We start from the raw sequence: 18,385 nt of genomic DNA, 5'->3' as shown, positions 1-18,385 counted from the left end.
TTTGACAAATATTTTTATTTTAAACATAAATAAGCCGCACCTGTCTATAAGCCGCTAATCTACCGCTGTAGCCGCTGTCTACACTGAAACTAATTAACTTTACACAGGCTTAAATGAAAGACAGTATCTGTTACACTGTGTAACAGGTGAAATATGTTGTGGCTCCTTTAAGAGCAGAGCGGCATTTTGGGAATAGCCTGCTGCCGCATTTCCGGTATTACTGCATGTGTGCAAGACCGAGGAATATGTCCTTATTATTTTCTGATGCTCATTTCTAAGTTTCTTTGACTAACCCGTAACGCTGTTGCCAAGAAAAATAAAAAAGCACGAGTTTTGGAAACCTGTCTGTGCTTATATGATTTCTGTTGTAACTGGAGTTAGCGAGCTCTCCCTTCACCCAGACTCAACGCTTTACAACGGCTTGTATCTAAACAGTAGCCGACCAAGAAAGTCATTGTTCACTGTCTTCCTCCTTCCTTTCACAACAATTTCTCTCGGGAGTTTTTCTATTGTCATCATCGTGCATTTAAAAATCACCACCGGTGAAAGTTTTTTCTCCCGATGCCGTGCAGATCAGAACACAGGTGAGGTGCGTTTTTCCGTTGGTCTAATGTTATGTTGCTCAGTTTTTTGGCTAGAAGTTTGTGAAACCGGGAAAAATCCATAAATTAGCCGCTTCGTTGTTTAAGCCGCGGGGTTCAAAGCGTGGGGAAAAAGTAGCGGCTTATAGTCCGAAAAATATGGATATTTAATATTTAAGCTTATCTTGTATTTTCTAAATTTCACTTTTCTAGGCCATTTTACGACCCCAGGGTTGGTCTATTCATGTCTTACCTGTGTCAAAGCTGAATCAATTAATTTTTAACAATGCTTTGAATCATTTACAATACCAGGATAAGAAGAAATATTACACACGCTGCATTGAAACCTCACAGTAATTTTATTGATATTTAAATTTTAATGTTAATAAATGAAAAGAGGACATGGACATGTATATAAACAGTTTCTATTGGTATCTAGAATACAGGAGGACACATGCACAACCAGTTCTACTTGCAGGCAATAGAGGGTTAATGGCCTTGCTAAAGGGCTTGTTTTCACAGAGCTCATTGCCACCCTTCAATTTCTAGCCTTGTTCTGTGATGACAGTTGGAATGTCACTGTCAGTATTCTGTGCCTGGCCTGACTTGCTACGAAGGAAGGACATAGAACGTATTTGCAAATAATACAATTAAAACTGAGAGTTACCTTAGGAAAACCTAAAGGTAAACTTAAAATTAAAATAAATTTAGGTAAACTTGAATTGCTTTGGACGTCAAGACAGAACACATTATATTAGCCTGCTTGTAAGACACAACTATCTTAGGGACATAAAAAGTAATTTTGATGTATTAAGCACGTTCGGAAAAGCATAATTCATAGTTTACTGAATGCATCCACCTGAAACGTAGCTCTCAAAAGCATTGCTGGTTGATAACTGCACAAAATAAGAGGTATCACGAATGAGTCCTGGAAAATCTCGATCCACCAGGAAAGTTTGAAGTGGAAATATTGTATTACGCAAACATTAAACGAGCCAAACCTCAAACTTTGACTTTGGCAAGAATCTCAGCATGAATATATCGATCTCAAGCATGGCACCAAGATTATACCTTTGACCCGTCTGACCGCCTCCATGCAGCCCCAGGTCATCCGGAGGCTCCAGACGAAAGTCATGGTTAAGGTCTGCTGACTTAAAATGGATTACGCTTTGAGGCTGGATTGGACCCCGAAAGAAATGCTCTTCAAAGAGCTTTTTAATTGGTTGGGTAAATATCCAGGTCTCAGAGCTGCCTGAGTAACATATAGCAGCTATGTCTTTGTTAGCTGTGGCTTATGTATTTGGTTTGGGGTAGTAATCAGGAGAGAGGCTAATAGGGATGGAATAAAATGACTGAAAAGCTTGCCAGTAGCTGGAGGCAAACTGAAAATCCTGATATAATATCCACAGGAATGCTGCAATCCATGATAATTTACCACCTTTTCCATTAGTCGGTTTCCTTTAATGTAGTAAGTGTAGATGTTAGCATTAAAAAGGCCTTCAAGTAGAAAAATAAATTTACCACTTGATTCACAGCATTCAGAAGGATGTATTTTGTAGCACTTGCCGAAGACTTACTGGGTTTGGAACATGTACACACATATCCTCTCTCAAGACATCAAAAACAAAAAAAAGAAAGGAAAAGAATAGAAAAGAATAAATCCAAATACAGTAGAATGAGCTTGTGGTTCTTCTGTTCAATTAAACCCAAAACAAATAAATTAATACCTACAAATTATGTCTGCTTATAACAAAAATGTTTTCGAAATCTTAGAGGTTTGGGATAAAACTTATATTTTGTCCTGCTAAGCATCATTAATATGTTTTTGCACAACCGAAATGGACTTCACAGATTGATATGCGATCACGCTGATCTTTCAGCATTTAATACATAAGTGTATTCGTTCATGTTTCTTTGGAACAAAGAAAAAGTCCCTATGCTAATCATGTGGTAGTCTAGCTACCAACCACATGCCTATGGGCATTTGTGCAATTAATACGAAAGTAGAATTAATTTGGTTATGTAAAACAAAAAAAAAACTACATGATAAACTTTCAGCTCTTAACTGTCAAATACCACTAGGAAAAGGATTATTCTGTCTGAGGATTGGAGGTGTACATCTTAAGATAGCTGAGCAGATGGTCCACTTGTTGGTTTTCATATTTTAGCCCCGATTTAAGCATCTGTTCATTAGTCTAATTAAACTGAGGGTTACGTGTATTAATTGCCCAGTCCTAAATTGCATAGTGCTAAAGGGAGTATTAACTTTTGAAAATGTTGCTACATCCTGGTGAAAGCCAGCACTGATGGATGCTTTTGACACAACACCTGAAGTTACTTATGCACAATGAGGCAAGTTTGAAAAACTTGCACTGATTTTAAACACAGTCTAACAAACAAACTTAGTCCAAGAGACTGTTAGAAGAATCAACATGAACACATTAAGCCCAAGCATACAGCTATGTATTTTACTGTAACTACTAAAGTCAACTGAAAGTCGAAGCTCTATAGAAGGTCTGTCAGTATCTTCTACTCCAACCCATATAATGCATATCTTAATTGAGTTGGCTTTGTGCAGGTTTGGTTCTCTAGTTCATGTAACTAGCTCCTTGGAAAGTGGTAGCTCAATGGTTAAGGCTCTGGAATACTGATGGGAAGGTTGGGGTTCAGGCCCTGGTATCGCTAAGCTGCCTTCCAGGTATGCTGTAGAATTGCTGACCCTGTGTTTTGCCCCCAGCTTCCTAACATCGCTGGGATATGCATAGAAAGAATTTCACTGTGCTGCAAAGTACATGTGCAAAGTATAAGCCACCTTCCATTCACCTTCAATGGAAAATGTAATGCTACTGCATCCAAAGACATCCTTAAAAATTGTGTGCCTTCAAAATTGTGTGAACAGTTTGGGAAAGAAACACATATGGTTGGAAAAGTCAGGTGTCTAAAACTTCTGTTCATATAGCGTTCTTTAATCTTCATGGGCTAATAATCATTTTACTATAGGAAATTTGCAAATACCTGATCATTTCAGGATTTCTGGCTAGCCAGCTCTTTCAGATTTAGTAGTTTTCTCTTATTTCCCCAATGTTAATGCGTATGCAAAGCAAACAATATGCTAGGCATGTAAATCAAAACATAACCTGAACTAACACAAAACGCATCAAAACGCTTGACATACACCAAGCACAAGCATACAGCTATTATTTTTAATGTTACCTCAACCACTGAAGAGTAAAGACATGGTTTAGGCATGTCACCATGGACATTCGACCAATATGTAGAATGTCATCAATGCTACATGCAAACAGAGCCCCCTGAACCAAACAGAACATGATGACAGGATTTTATATGATGGAGTAGATGTGGTTTAGTGGTTTAGACATTGAGGTACTTTACATGGAAGTGGCCAAGCTGCCTATAAGAATATACAGTCTCAATTGTGAGTTGCTTGAAATAAAAATGAGTACAAATCTAAAATGTAAGATTGCTAAAGGGAATGTGAAACACAATAGTGCCTCACGGCCTTAGTCGAGCTAATAGATTGTGTTTTTTCTTTCCTCACTACCTAAAACAGGATAACTTTCCAATATATAAACTGTGCATACTCTAAATTGGTCATGAAAACGATTTTTTCAGTACTTAACCAAACAACGTTATTCATTTAATAAATAGGCAATAGCTTCACACAGAAATAAAGCAACATAAAGTTCCAGGCTTCCAGAACTTTTTTTCAATTCGACCACAATCATTATTTCATATTACAATTCATTTTTTGAAACAAAGAATTGCACCAATGCTGACAGTTCTATAAAGTAATCTGTATTATTTTTGATTAAAGCTATACACAATGTGTCCCTAAATTATAACTGCAATCTCTTATGGTCTTACACATCGGGAAGATCACTAAGCTCAATAAATCATGCGCTCCTGGCTGTTCCTCAGTCCAAAAAAAAGTCAAAAGGTAATCGCACTTTCTCGGTAGTAGGTCCAAAACTGTGGAACGGTCTCCCTCTTTATATTCAGCAGGCTTCATCAAAAAGTTTTTTTAAGGTCTAAGTTGAAGAACATTTTTTTGTTTGGCTTTTGAAGGAAGGGAAATTGTGATTAGGAAACCCTTAAATGTGTTTTGTCAGATTTAGTTATTTGTTGTGTAATCTTATGCATGTATTTTGATTTGTTTCTCACATGTTGTGAAGCAACCAAGTTGCATTTACGTGTGCTACATAAATCAAAAAGTCAAAGATAGAAGTTAATAATCAAAAGCATGACCTGGTACTGCTCTTTCCAAAAAAGAAACCCAGAGAACATTGACAATTTGAGATTTACAGAGAAAGCAATCAAGTGCAGCTTTCAATCCTTCCCAGACCTGTGCCAATGTAAATCAGGCCTCTAGGATTAGTGTAAATTCCTTCCTCCCTGGACATCACTTATCCTTAAGCCTCTCCTGCAGAAAATGTTTTGCGGCACTCCAGAGCAGAACCAACCACTACCTACACAATTCATCTCACAGTTTTTTCTGCTGATGCATCGTCTTCTGAAAACACCTCATATCAGATGAAACATTGAGGTGTAATCAGTGATGATATGTTTTGCACAGCCTACGCTACAGAACTGATATCAGCCGAATTCACTTCACACACAAGAATTAATATACTGTGAAATGTCTCTCGCTCGCAATAGGTCCTTGTCTTCTTTTGCCTAATGGCTAATACATTTATATATCTGGATTTATGCTGTTAAGTTGTCTTCTTCAGAATAAATCCAGCTAATTGAGTTAATATGTCATCTATGTCGATGCAATGTAGGTATATTTTGTACTATTTTGACTTGGCAATGGGAACTTATGTGAGAAACAAATTCCAATTCTCTTGTCTGCTAAATAGTTTGACGACAAAGACAAGAAGCAGAGCTGTAGGTGGTAGAGTTGCTTGCAATGCTATGATTTTCTTCATGAAAAAGTTTAGAAACTAGTTAATTAGAGGGACGTTGCAAGTACGGCGTTTTGGAGATGAGGTAAGAGAGGTAAGATGGTTTGGTCATGGGAGGGGAGATGTTGTGATTAAGGCATTGGCCTCTAGATCAGAAGGTAAAATCTTATCAACACCAAGATGCCACTGCTGGGCCCTTAAGCAAGTCCCTTAACCCTGAACTGCTCAGCTGTAAGCCGCTTTGAAGAAAGGCGTCTGCAAAATGTTATAAATGTTAATATGCAACAAAGGGACAGGGGGGTTTATCGGTAAAAAGGAAGGCCAAAGAGGAGGTTTATGGATGTGATGAAGGTTGGCAAAAATCTTGGCCTTAAAAAAAGCTAATTCAAAGAAATAACATGTGTCACTGACTTGTGTTCTTCTGTTTATTCAACTGTAAAGGTAATCCCAAACTCCTTGACAGACAATGGATTTATTTGCAACCCTACAGCAAGCTTTCTTACATACACAGATGCGTGAACATACACACTCAAAGCTTCAAACTGTGACTCGAATGTTTAATGAGTATAACTGGTGTTGCAGGGCATACATTTAGTACAGAGCGATGCAAAATCAATCAAAACTCCAGAATTAACAAGAGAAGAACAAAATACATAGGGCCATACATATATTTGCTGTTATAATAACCATCACTCTTTTGGGAAGATGGTCCACTAAATTTTGGAGTGTGCTTGTGAATATTTATGCTCATTCAGCCAAGGGTAACCCAGCCATTAGGGTTTCACAAGCTAGTTCACTCTTAGTGCCCATCCCAAGCCCAGATAAATTGGGAGGGTTGTGTTAAGAAGGGCATCCAGCGTAAAACATGTGCCAAATCAAATGTGCCGATCACGGAAGAGAATTTCATACCGGATCAGTCGAGGCTCGGGTTACCAACGACCGCCACAAGCATGATTCTGAAGGAAGAGTACAGTAAGAGGGTAGTGGAGGTAAATAAAGTTTCTGGTAGGGTGATGAACCTGAAGCTGGAAGTTGAAGGCGTGATGATAAATGTCATCAGTGCTCCACAAGTGGGTTGTGAGATGGAGGAGAAGGAAAATTTCTGGAGTGAGTTGGATGAAGTGGTAGAAGGGGTACCTAGGAATGCCTAGCTTGGCAACATCGGATGGTGGCCTGTAGGAGGGTTTTGGAAGTGAAGAAGAGGAGGAGAGTAAAGACTGAAAGAAGATCAAGATGGTAGAAACTTAAAGAGGAAGACTGTAGTGTGGTCAGACAGGGGCTCGGTGGTGGTGAAGAGTTGTGGGATGATTAGGAAAATACCGCAGAAGTGATAAGGGAGACAGCTAGAAAGGTACTTGGTGTGACATCTGGAAATAGAAAGGAAGACAAAGAGATGTGGTGGTGGAATGAGGAAGTGCAAGACAGCATAAGGAGAAAGAGTTTGGCAAAACAGAATTAGGATTGACAGAGTGATGAGAAAAGTAGGCAGGAGTACAAGGAGATGCAGGGGCAGGTGAAGAGGGATGTGGCGAAAACCAAGGAAGAGGCATATGAGGAGCTGTATGAGAAGTTGAACACTAAGGAAGGAGAAAATGATTTCTACCGATTGGCCAGGCAAAGAGACCGAGCTGGAAAGGGTGTGCTGCAAGTTAGAGCTATAAAGGATGGAGATGGAAATGTGTTTACTAGTAAGAAGAGTGTGTTGAGAAGATGCAAGGAGTATTTTGAGCAGCTAATGAACTAGGAAAATGAGAGAGAGAGAGAGAAGTTTGGATGGTGTGGAGATGGTGAAGCAGTCAGTGGATAGGATTAGTAAGGAGGAAGTGAGAGCAGAAATTAGGAGGATGAAGAGTGGGAAGTCAGTTGGACCAGATGACATACCAGTAGAAGCATGGAGATGTTTAGGAAGATGGCCATTGGAGTTTTTAACAATATTGTTTAACAGGATTTTGGAAGGTGAGAAGATGCCTGAGGAAAGGAGTGTGCTGGTACCAATCTTTAAGAATAAGGGAGATGTGCAGACCTGCAGTAACTACAGGAGAATAAAGTTGACCAGTCCCACCATGAAGTTATGGGAAAGAGTAGTGGAAACCAGGCTGAGAGAAGAGGTAACCATCTGTGAGCAGCAGTATGGTTTCATGGAGAGGAAGAGTACCACAGAAGCTTTATTTGCTTTAAGAATGTTGGTGGAGAAGTATAGAGAAGGTCAGAAGGAGTTGCATTGTGTGTTTGTGGATTTAGAGAAAGCATACGACAGGGTGCTGAGAGAGGAGTTGTGGTATTATATGAGGAACTCACTTGTGTCAGAGAAGTATGTGAGGGTGGAGTGTGACAGCAGTGAAGTGTGCAGTAGGAACATCAGACTGGTTCAAAGTGGAGGTTGGACTGCATCAAGGATCGGCTCTGAGCCCTTTCCTGTTTGCAGATGTGTAGTCTCCATGGACTATGATGTTTGTGGTTGATATGGTGATTTGTGGTTAGAGTAGGGAGCAGGTTGAGAAGAGCCTGGAGGGGTTGAGGTACGTGCTGATAAGAAGGGGAATGAAAGTCAGTAGGAGTATGACAGAGTACATGTGTGTGAATGAGAGGGAGGGCAGTGGAGTGGTAAGAAGAGGTGGAGAAGGTGGAGGAGTCCAGGTCAAGTCAAGTCAAGTCAAGTTTATTTGTATAGTGCTTTTCACAACAGACATTGTCTCAAAGCAGCTTTACACAAATCAACAGTTAAGGTAAATGGTGTGAATTTGTCCCTGATGAGCAAGCCGCTGGCGACTGTGGCAAGGAAAAACTCCCTTAGATGTTAAGAGAAAGAAACCTTGAGAGGAACCGGACTTAAAAGGGGAACCCATCCTCATTTGGGTGACATCAAGACATCAAGGTACCTGGGGTCAACAGTGCAAAGTAATGGAGAGTGTGTTAGAGAAGTGAAGAAAAGAGTGCAGGCAGGGTGGAGTGGGTGGAGAAGAGTGGCAGGAGTGATTTGGGATAGAAGAGTATCTGCAATAGTGAAAGGGAAAGTTTATAGGAATGTGTTAAAAGCTGCAATGTTGTATGGTTTAGAGACAGTGGCATTGAGTAAAAGACAGGAGGTGGAGCTGGAGGTAGCAGAGCTGAAGATGTTAAGGATTTCATTGGGATTGACGAGGATAGACAGGATTAGAAATTAGTTTATTAGAGGGACAGTGCATTTAGGACGTTTTGGAGACAAGCTTGGGGAGGCAAGATTGAGATGGTTAGTACATGTGCAGAGGAGGGACATGGTGTATATCGGTAGGAGAATGCTGGGAATGGAGCCAAAAGGAAGGAGGAAAAGAGGAAGGCAAAGGAGGCAGGTTATGGATGTGGTGAGGGAAGACATGCAGGTAGTTGGGTTAAAAGAGGCAGATGTAGAGGACAGAGGGGTATGGAGACAGATGATCCGTTGTGGCGACCCATAATGGGAGAAGCCGAAAGAAGAAGAAGAAGAAGATTCAGCCACGAGGGTGTTAGTAATGTCAGGTACTGATGTAGGTGAGGTGAGGAGGTCTCGGGTGCATTGAGCATTCCAAATTATCCCAAAGTTGTTCAATAGAGTTAAGGTCAGAGCTCTATAACAGGCCACTCATTTTCATGAACCCGGCTTTGTAGACATGGCCATTGTAATGCTGGAACAGATTTGGGTCTTCTGTTTGAAGTGAAGGAATAATTTTATGCTACAACATCCAGACATTTTATTCAGTTGTGTGCAACTTTTCTGGTAACAATTTGTGGAGGAAATACATATGGCTGGAAAAGTCAAGTATCCCAGTACTTCGGTCCATATACTGTATTTCAAGAGCCGTGCACAAATAACATCTATGGAGAGACAAACATAAGACAAAGAGTGCTGTGAAACATGAATCTACATTATGTAATGAGCGTGCTTATGAGCTAATGTGATGCAAGTGCATAAACATTCACATGCCATGGTTCCTTGAGGTGCAATGGTTAAGGGGCAGTGGAGTAAAGAGTACCTGGAACTTACTTTATTACAAGTCACCAATTCCAATATGACTTGAGTAAAAATCTTAGAGTTACTTATTTGAACAGTACTTGAGTATTTGACTCATATAGAACATAGACTCCAAGATGCACTAGTCCTCAACTCCAAGAAGCATGTTAGTTAAAAGCCAAAACAGTCCATTTGTGAGGTTTTATTTCCTAAAATATGAATCAAAGTGTACAACACTGCTTTAAACAACAGCCTCTTTAACATGCCAGAATGAAAACAAAAAATCATACAATTCGCTAAAGAAAGACAAAGTAGTAAAACAATCTTTCAGAAAGGTACACTATATCTACAAAAGTATCGGGACACCTGACTTTTCCAGCAATATGTGACTCTTCTCCAAACACTTGAAACAGAGCTGGAGATACAGAAATATTATAGGATGGTTAAATTCTCCCTTCATATAACAAGGAGACCCAAACCTGTTCCAGCATGCCAATGCCCCTGTGCTCAACCCTATTGAACATAAATTAATGTGAATGCTGTCTGTATCTCAGGCCTCCTCACCTCACCTACATCACTACCTGACTTACCATGACCCAACACCCCCTGTAGCTGAATGAATTTCCACAAATCTGCACAAACACAATCCAAAATCTAGTGGAACAAATTCTCAGAAGAGAGGAGGGAATTATAAGAGCAAATTGGGACAAAATGTGGAATGAGAAACTCGAAATGCACAAACCATCCATATGTTTAGGTGTCAAAAAGCTTTTGCCAATATAGTGTATCTTCATTTAACAAATAAAGTCACAGTTTCATGTCACACAGTAGAAGATCCTTTAGTATTCAATGGACAAATACAATTAAAGTAAACGTCATTTGTTGTTGAGCCACAGCAGATAAAGGCACCGTGCAAAATGTAATCGGTAACGCTTATTGTCAAGTAGAATATAGTCGAGTAAAAAGAACGTCTAGTGAATCATAAATGTAGTTGAGTAGAGAGTAAAAGTTGCTTATATCTTTAATAAACAGTAAAACTAGAAAGGAGACAATAAAAATTATTATATTTGGAAAATACCAGTTTTTATGCCGGTCGTGTCATTTTATTTTGTTGTATTTATCCGCCACACCATAAAGGCGGATATATTGAAAATATTGTCTGACATTATGGCACAAAAAAGGTTGGGGACCACTGCTTTACACCACTAATTAATACTTTAATGGGAAACGTAGTTTCAGTCTACCAACACAGTATGAATATTGCAATGCAATATTTTTACAGTAGAATTCCCACTAGAACAAAGTACAAAACTGCCATGTATCACACGCAGCGGCTCTCAATGATTAATTTTATAGTAAATTAGTCTGCTTGTACGCACTCATTTTCATAAACAAATGCCCCAAATATCAGCCAACTTGTTTCCTATTAATGATTATTAATGGCTGTATGTGCATTAGTATTGACCTGGTTATAATGAACAGAATTTGCATACCACATGGATTTTTACGAATGCAAATTGCTAATTATTCAAACTTCAGTTTCATTTACATTAGATAATCATATCCAGATCAATATATAAAGACCTCATTATACAACTGAGTATTGTACTTGAAGGTTAAGGGCCTTGCTTAGGGGCCCAGCAGGGGCATCTTGGAAATGCTTAGAAAGAAATGAAAGGAAATCTGCTTTAGACTTGTCACATGTACTTTACAGCATTGTAAAATTCTTGCTGGGGTTAGAGCATATGATACAGCGCCCCTGAAGCACAGAGGGTTAAGGACTTGCTCAAGGGCCCCAAGAGTGGAAGCTTGGAATTTCTGGGGCTTAAACCCCTGATCGTCCATTCAGCAACCCAGTGACTTAACCACTGAGTTATGACTTCCTCTACGATTTGATTTCATTACGTTGTGATCCAAACTCCAGTGCTTCACCACTGTTCGCAATTTCGTGTTTAATGTGTGTGTGGATAAACCTCTGCAAATTGATGGCACAGATCAACAAAAACTTCACAGGACAAATGAAACTGACTGATGAGCCACTCATTACTCAGCGAAAACTTCTAGGTGGTTCTTCAAAATGGTTAAAACTAATGTGAGCCAGATCAGCCATACAGGACATAAAGATGCGCCTTATATTACTAACTAAATATAATTTAACAATTTATTGCACCTGTACAAACTGGCTGTACATAGTTGTGAGCATAATAAGAATTATTGTGACTTCCTGCTGAGCAGATGCACTATGCACTACCTCATAGACAACAGAAACTTCATACCTGTATGCCTGAACTTATGTGCAGTTTGCCAAACAGGGCTGTTATGTGTCGAGACTTCAGCTGAACATTCAGAGTTCACAAACCAACATGGTGGGTAGTGAAGAAGATTGGATGCTGCTTTGTCCCTCTATAATATCTACATTTCGCATCTTTTGTTACTCCCCTGATGCAGCAAACGATCGCTCGAGTCCTAGTTTGTTTCCTCTTATTATTCTTTTTTATAGTCTGTACATGCCTGCTAGTTTACTGTGCTGACCCCTTATACTGTATGTTTTGCCCTCGGTAAACACACAGTGCTTTTATACCCTTGATTCACACTTCTGCACTCGCTAAACACAATGCTATTATATACTTCGATTTGTATTGATGCACTTGCACAAGAATCCAGAGGAAATGCAGAGAAATAGAATAAGTAGAATTAAATATAGGTAGGTATATCGGTTATATGGGGAGGTGGTAGCTCAGTGGTTAAGGTGCTGGGTTTCTGATCAGAATGTTGGAGGTTCAAGCCCCAGTGTTGCCAAACTTCACGTCTTGGGGCCTTGAGCAAGGCCCTTAACCCTCTGTTTTCCAGAAGCGCTGTATCGTTCAATTCATTCTTATTTGCACTTTCAACAATGAACATTGTCTCAAAGCAACTTTACACAGATAATGTGGTGGTAAAGAATTTATATGTTCTTCATAAGTGTAGGTTTGTCCATGATGAGCGAGCCGGTGGCAACTGTGGCAAGGAGATGGCATAAGGAAGAAACCTTGAGAGAAACCAGACTCAAGATTTTCTCATATAAAAAAAGCACATATACGATATGTATTAAACAGAAAAGAAGCCAGCACATATAAAGTGTATATAAGTATCATTATAAATGTAAGTTTCATTCATAAAACAAAATGTAATATCTATGTAATAATATAATATGATAATAAAATGTAAATAATATACAATTTAATAAAACTTTCCCTTTCCGTCCAGCAGGTCAGCAGGAGAGAACTCTAAACTCCGAAATTCACACAATCTTCAAGCTTAAGGTGACAAAAAAAAGGGGAAATTTGTGTTAATGTGATAATTTGCCACCTACTGCACTACCCTCTATCCATCTCCATGAACTCCTAAGGAGTTGTGTGTTGTTGTGTATTGTGTTGAATGCTGTACATTTGCCATCTGATTGGTTTATCTCCCGCTAAGCGAGACGAAGCACTAATTAGGAACCGAAGGACCAGAAGGGCCGGTCATTCCCACATGACAAGCCGAAGCTGATGACCTGCAACACCTAGGCTCAGTCGAACCCATCCTTCACCTCACTCCTTTTAATTACCTCGTTATCATCACTTCCTTCCAACAGGCACGCCGTCTAAAAGCCGTTTTGTTTACTGACATATGTTCTCTCTCAGGGACACACAGCAACACTGCAGCCGACTGCCAAGTCAGAAATAAACCTGATTAAAGCCATCAAAGTGCGTCTGTGATAAGGGTGTTTTTATTATCCCTTCACACCGCAGAGGGCTTCTTGTGCAAAAGAAATCCGTTCCCAATTTTCTCGTTAAGCAACTGGAGTAAATGAGTTTCCAAGCTACCTGAAAGCAATCTAATGACTGCACCTGATGTCCAGAATACATTACTGGCACATAAGGACTCTGGAAGGGAACTACAATGATACTGGATGTACTCACCACTGAGTGTCTATATAGTTTATTTAACACTATACTATCGGTATTCTACAGTTATGTAAAGTATTTGAGTAAATAAACTTTAATAAGTCATTACTGGACTTAAGTGATTTTTTTTTTAATTCTTTTAAATTTTTTACTAAGTAGCAAAGATATAAGCAATTTTTACTCTCTACTCAACTACATTTATGATTTAATACATGTTCTTTTTACTCCACTATATTTTAATTGGCAATAACCGATACCAATTACATTTTGCAGAGCAATTTATTGTGTTGCAGGTCTTGACTTCATAAAGGCTAATACAGAGGAGGCCTCACATTTTACAAGTGATACCCCCTTATCAGAGGAAGATGATTTCTTCAAACCCCTGAAGACATCCGAATCCCAAAACTGCTTGATAGCTATCTGGCATGTCATCATGAGAACATGGGTGTTCTGAAAACCCTCCCATCTCTGTTGAAAAAGTCATTAGGGCTCAACACTTCCCTACCCTACTACCTATCTGCTACCTGTGAGAGACTTTTTAACACCGCTGGCCTCATTTTCAATTCAAAAAGAGCTCGAATATATTCCAAAAACTTGGAAAACCAGATTTTGTTGAAGTTGAATAAAAAGATTTTCAATTTTTGTGGCTGAGAGTTGCATCAAATCACAGCTATCTCTGAATATTTGGTTTTACTTTATTTAAAATGATTTACATTAACTGACTTGTCCATTGAACACTAAAGGTTCTTCTACTCTAAGTAATTTTTTTTGTTAACTGAAGACTAACCTTTTTGAAAGATTGCTTTACTACTTTGTCTTTTTTTAAACGACTTGTTTATTCTTTGTTTAATTCTGCCACGTTGAAGAGGCTGTGGTGTTGATTTTGGTTAATGCAGTGTTGAGGTGTTCAGTTTTTTGTGTTTTAAGAAAAAAAACCTCACAAATCAACTGTTTTTGGCTTTTCACTGACACGTGTATTGGTGTTGAGGACTATCGTGTCTTTGAGTCTACGTTCAATATGAGTCAAATACTCAAGTACTGTTCAAATCAGATACTTGAAGACTTTTACTCAAATCATATTGGAATTGGTACATTTGAACTTGGATTTCTTTTTGAACTTGCAACCTCTGGATTTCTAGGACTCCTTCAATGGAATTTGTGTAATTTATTGTATACTTTTTTTTTACATAGGTTTATCCGTTTCTCTGTGCTGATGGTCAATACGCTGAACAACCCAAATTGCAATGAAGTTCATTAGATTCAGTACTACCATTATTACAAGATTTTGTGTTATCTGGTTCCTCTGTAACTTGTGTTTTGGTGTCATCTGCCTGGGCTTGTGTGAGTATTTCAGAAACTGCTAATCTCCTGGGCTTTTCATGTACAACAGTCTCTAGAGTTTATACAGAATAGTGTAAGAAAAAAAAGTCATTCAGTGAGTGGCAGATCTGTAAACATAAATCCTATATTTATATAACAGAGGTCAGACTGGTTCAAGCTGGCAGGGAGTAAAGCAAATGACCCCTCTTTAAGACCCTAGTGAGCAGAAAAGCATCTAAAAATGCACAAAATGCATATAGTAGATCAGCAAAATGCATAGATCAGCAAAATCTCGCATTTGGTTCCACTCCTGCTTGCCAAGATCAGGGATCTGAGGCTACAGTGAGCACTGACCTAAACTGGACAGTTGAAGATTGATCTTGGGTAACGCTTTTTCCAGCTGGCCACACTTACACTCCGATGTGTTATAAAGTTTGTTCATGGTGCTGTCTCGGTGACTCCACTGACCGTTTCAATCAGCCTTGACGCTTCACACTTCACTACCCCTTTTCCTCTTACAGGAAAGAAAAAAAGCAAGAAAAGGGAAAATAACTGTCAACATGCATTTCTATTGTTTTGTTCCTTTTTTTACTTTTTACTCTGCCTTCATAAAATATGTCTTTGTCTCTCCATGACTGCATCTCCTGACAACTGTATGATTAGGACATCGCAGGAACACTCATACGCTATGTTCTCATGGTAAAACCAAGAATGAAACACACAGACAGCTTGTCATGGCAAGGTCTAAGCACTGCAGCTCTTCATACCTGCAAATTATATTCAAATGGAACCACTTCTATTTTACTATGCTTTAGATTCACACACTATATACATTTTCCAATACTTTCACATTTGTAGAAAAAAAAAATGAAAAATAGAAATGTTGTGACCAACTGTATGTGGAACCCTGAACAGACCAATTTCTAAACCATAGTCATTAATATGAATATACAGTATTGTTCCCTTTCTTGCTGTAATAAGGGATTTTGGTGTGTGTGTGTGTGTGTGTGTGTGTGTGTGTGTGTGTGTGTGTGTGTATGGGGATTAGTGCTCACTCAGCCACAAGAACAAGGTCAGGCACTGGAGGTCTGGGGTTCAGTAAGATAGAAAAACCGTACTCAGATCTCACTTTGGGCACTGGGGCATTGTCACGCTGGAACAGGCATGGACCACCATGGACGTTTGAGAAAAAAAACCCCACACAAGTATAAAAACAGGTGTCCAAATACATTTACTTATATGCTTTCATTATGTTGGATATTACAAAACGGTATCAAAATGTTTGGAGACTAGTTTTGTAATGCACCAACAGATGGCAGCACAAGGCTGCACGCACAGTCACAGGAAGCACCGTCCCTTATAAGTCAGTGTGCCAGAAGACATCGTCCTGTGCACATCGGGATCTGTGCAACTGGTGCTATTCTGACCAAGTGCGTTACCGCATCTGCAATCCTGACTACGTCACTGAGCTCAACTCACACGAGTTTCTCACCGGAAACAACATGATCTCACTTCCGCACCCACCCTACTCACCAGATTTGGCTCCTGCGGACTTCGCCCTCTTCCCGAAGATGAAGATCCAGCTCAAAAGTCTCTGTTTTAACACCATTGTTAAGATCAATCACATCGAAAAGAAGACTTTCTGGACACATGGACAAGTTGATGGTGTATAAACGTAGATAAATAAAGTACTGTCTTGAGCCTTTTTTATACCCCCACGTACATATTCACTGATGATACACAATCATGCATTCAATCAGTCAGATCCAACCATAAAACAAAAAACATCTCCAAATGTGAGGAAAAATAACGGCTTGGTCTTTTTATGATTTGCTTTTCTGAAAGGCGTGAATAATTCTAGATGGAAAATAAAACATTCTCTTATTTCTGACTTTTTTCCCTATTTTAAAACATAAACAAAACTACACACAGAGAAAGAGACAAACGTGACTAATCATGGCACAGACAGCCAAAAATAAAACGACAGCTCTGTTTCATGTACCAAATGCCAAACATAAACACAGCCAGCGTTTTCATAATTTGTGCTCAATAAAGACAAAAAAAAAGCTTCAAACCAGGATGGGATTCTTAATAAAATGTCCTATGAGGAGAGAAAACCTACACCTGTCAATTATGAGACTAATGATGTCCAATAGATGATCTTTTTTTCCCTCTAACACCACCTCTGATCCCTCCCCTGATATCTACAATAATAAAAACAGCTCGTCAGCTGAGAACATCCTGACCAACTTCATCACAATGTTGTATGGCAGCTCCACGGTATGCGAAAGGAAAGTCCTGCAAAGCAGAAATCTACACAGGGTACACATCATCATCAGGAACTTCTCCCATCCTATTCACAAATTGTTTAACCTCCTTTCATATGTTCCTGTAAGTGAATTCATTTATTAAAATGAAAGTATTAATTTAATCCCCTCAAAATATGAAATATCGTAATAACAAATACAGTAATCCCCCTTTCACCGCGGTGGTTACGTTCCAAAACCGCCCACGATAAACTAAAAAACGCGATGAACAGACGCCACACAAAAAATGCTTTTTTTTGTATTGTTTCTTTCGGCTTCTCCCGTTAGGGGTCGCCACAGCGGATCCTCCGCACGTTTGATTTGGCATATGTTTTAAGCCGTAAATCATCCTCCCACACACTTTAAACACACACAGTAAACAATTGTAGGAATATAGCAAGAAGAATTTTGTGTCAATTGGCAGAAATATGGTACACTGTATAACATTTAGTGTGAGTACATGTACTGTACAGTATACAGTTCTGCAGTAGCGTAGCCTATGCGTAGTTTCTCTGCTTGTTTATTGTGTCCTTCGACATCAAAATAGAGGATAAGTTACCCGAGTTACGTGCTGAGTTAGGTGCTAAGTTACACGTGGGCAAATTTTTTACTTTCTGGACTGTACTGTATTAATATTTTACTTCATTTAATAATAAATAATTAATTTTTTTGTAATAAATTTAAACATTAAACTCCATAAAAACAATTCCCTATAAGTTTTTTGGTCTATGGTGCTATCCCCGACAGACCAGGAAAATCAGCCAAACAATTTAGTTATGTGGTAAATGCAATTCCGCGATAAACCGGGGGCGCCAGATTCGAACCCCAGTAAAGCGGAGGATAACTGTAATAAAGATTGTGAACATGGAACAAAGAAAACAACAGGGAGCATAAAAGCATAGACAATACCAACAACGAAAGACAAAGAGTGCTGTGAGACGTGTGTATATATACTTATGCTAATTAATAATAATAATAGTTATTATTATTATTACTAATTATTTATTTATTATTATTATGATGATCATTTTCAGTAAATGATATCCAGGGGTGCACTTAATATTTTAGTCATCAAGCTAATTTTACAATGGAAAGCCGTAATCCAGCAGCAAACAAAAACAATAAAGACAGCACATATTATTATCTAATTACTATCCTGCTGTGCCTGAAATATAAGATGTAATTGGTTGGATTTTAAACCAAAAAAACAAAATAATGGATGATGAAAATCTATAGCGCTTGTCAGTGTCAAAAGTTTATTTTATATATTTTGGGAAACACGTGCATGTTCAGAATCAGAATCAGAAATAGCTTTATTACCAATTTTGCTTAAACACACAAGGAATTTGACTTGATG

The sequence above is a fragment of the Silurus aristotelis genome (genome assembly GCF_946808225.1).
Source record: "Silurus aristotelis genome assembly, chromosome: 17".
Taxonomy (NCBI): Eukaryota; Metazoa; Chordata; class Actinopteri; order Siluriformes; family Siluridae; genus Silurus; species Silurus aristotelis.
Note: the sequence above shows the minus strand (reverse complement) of the source record.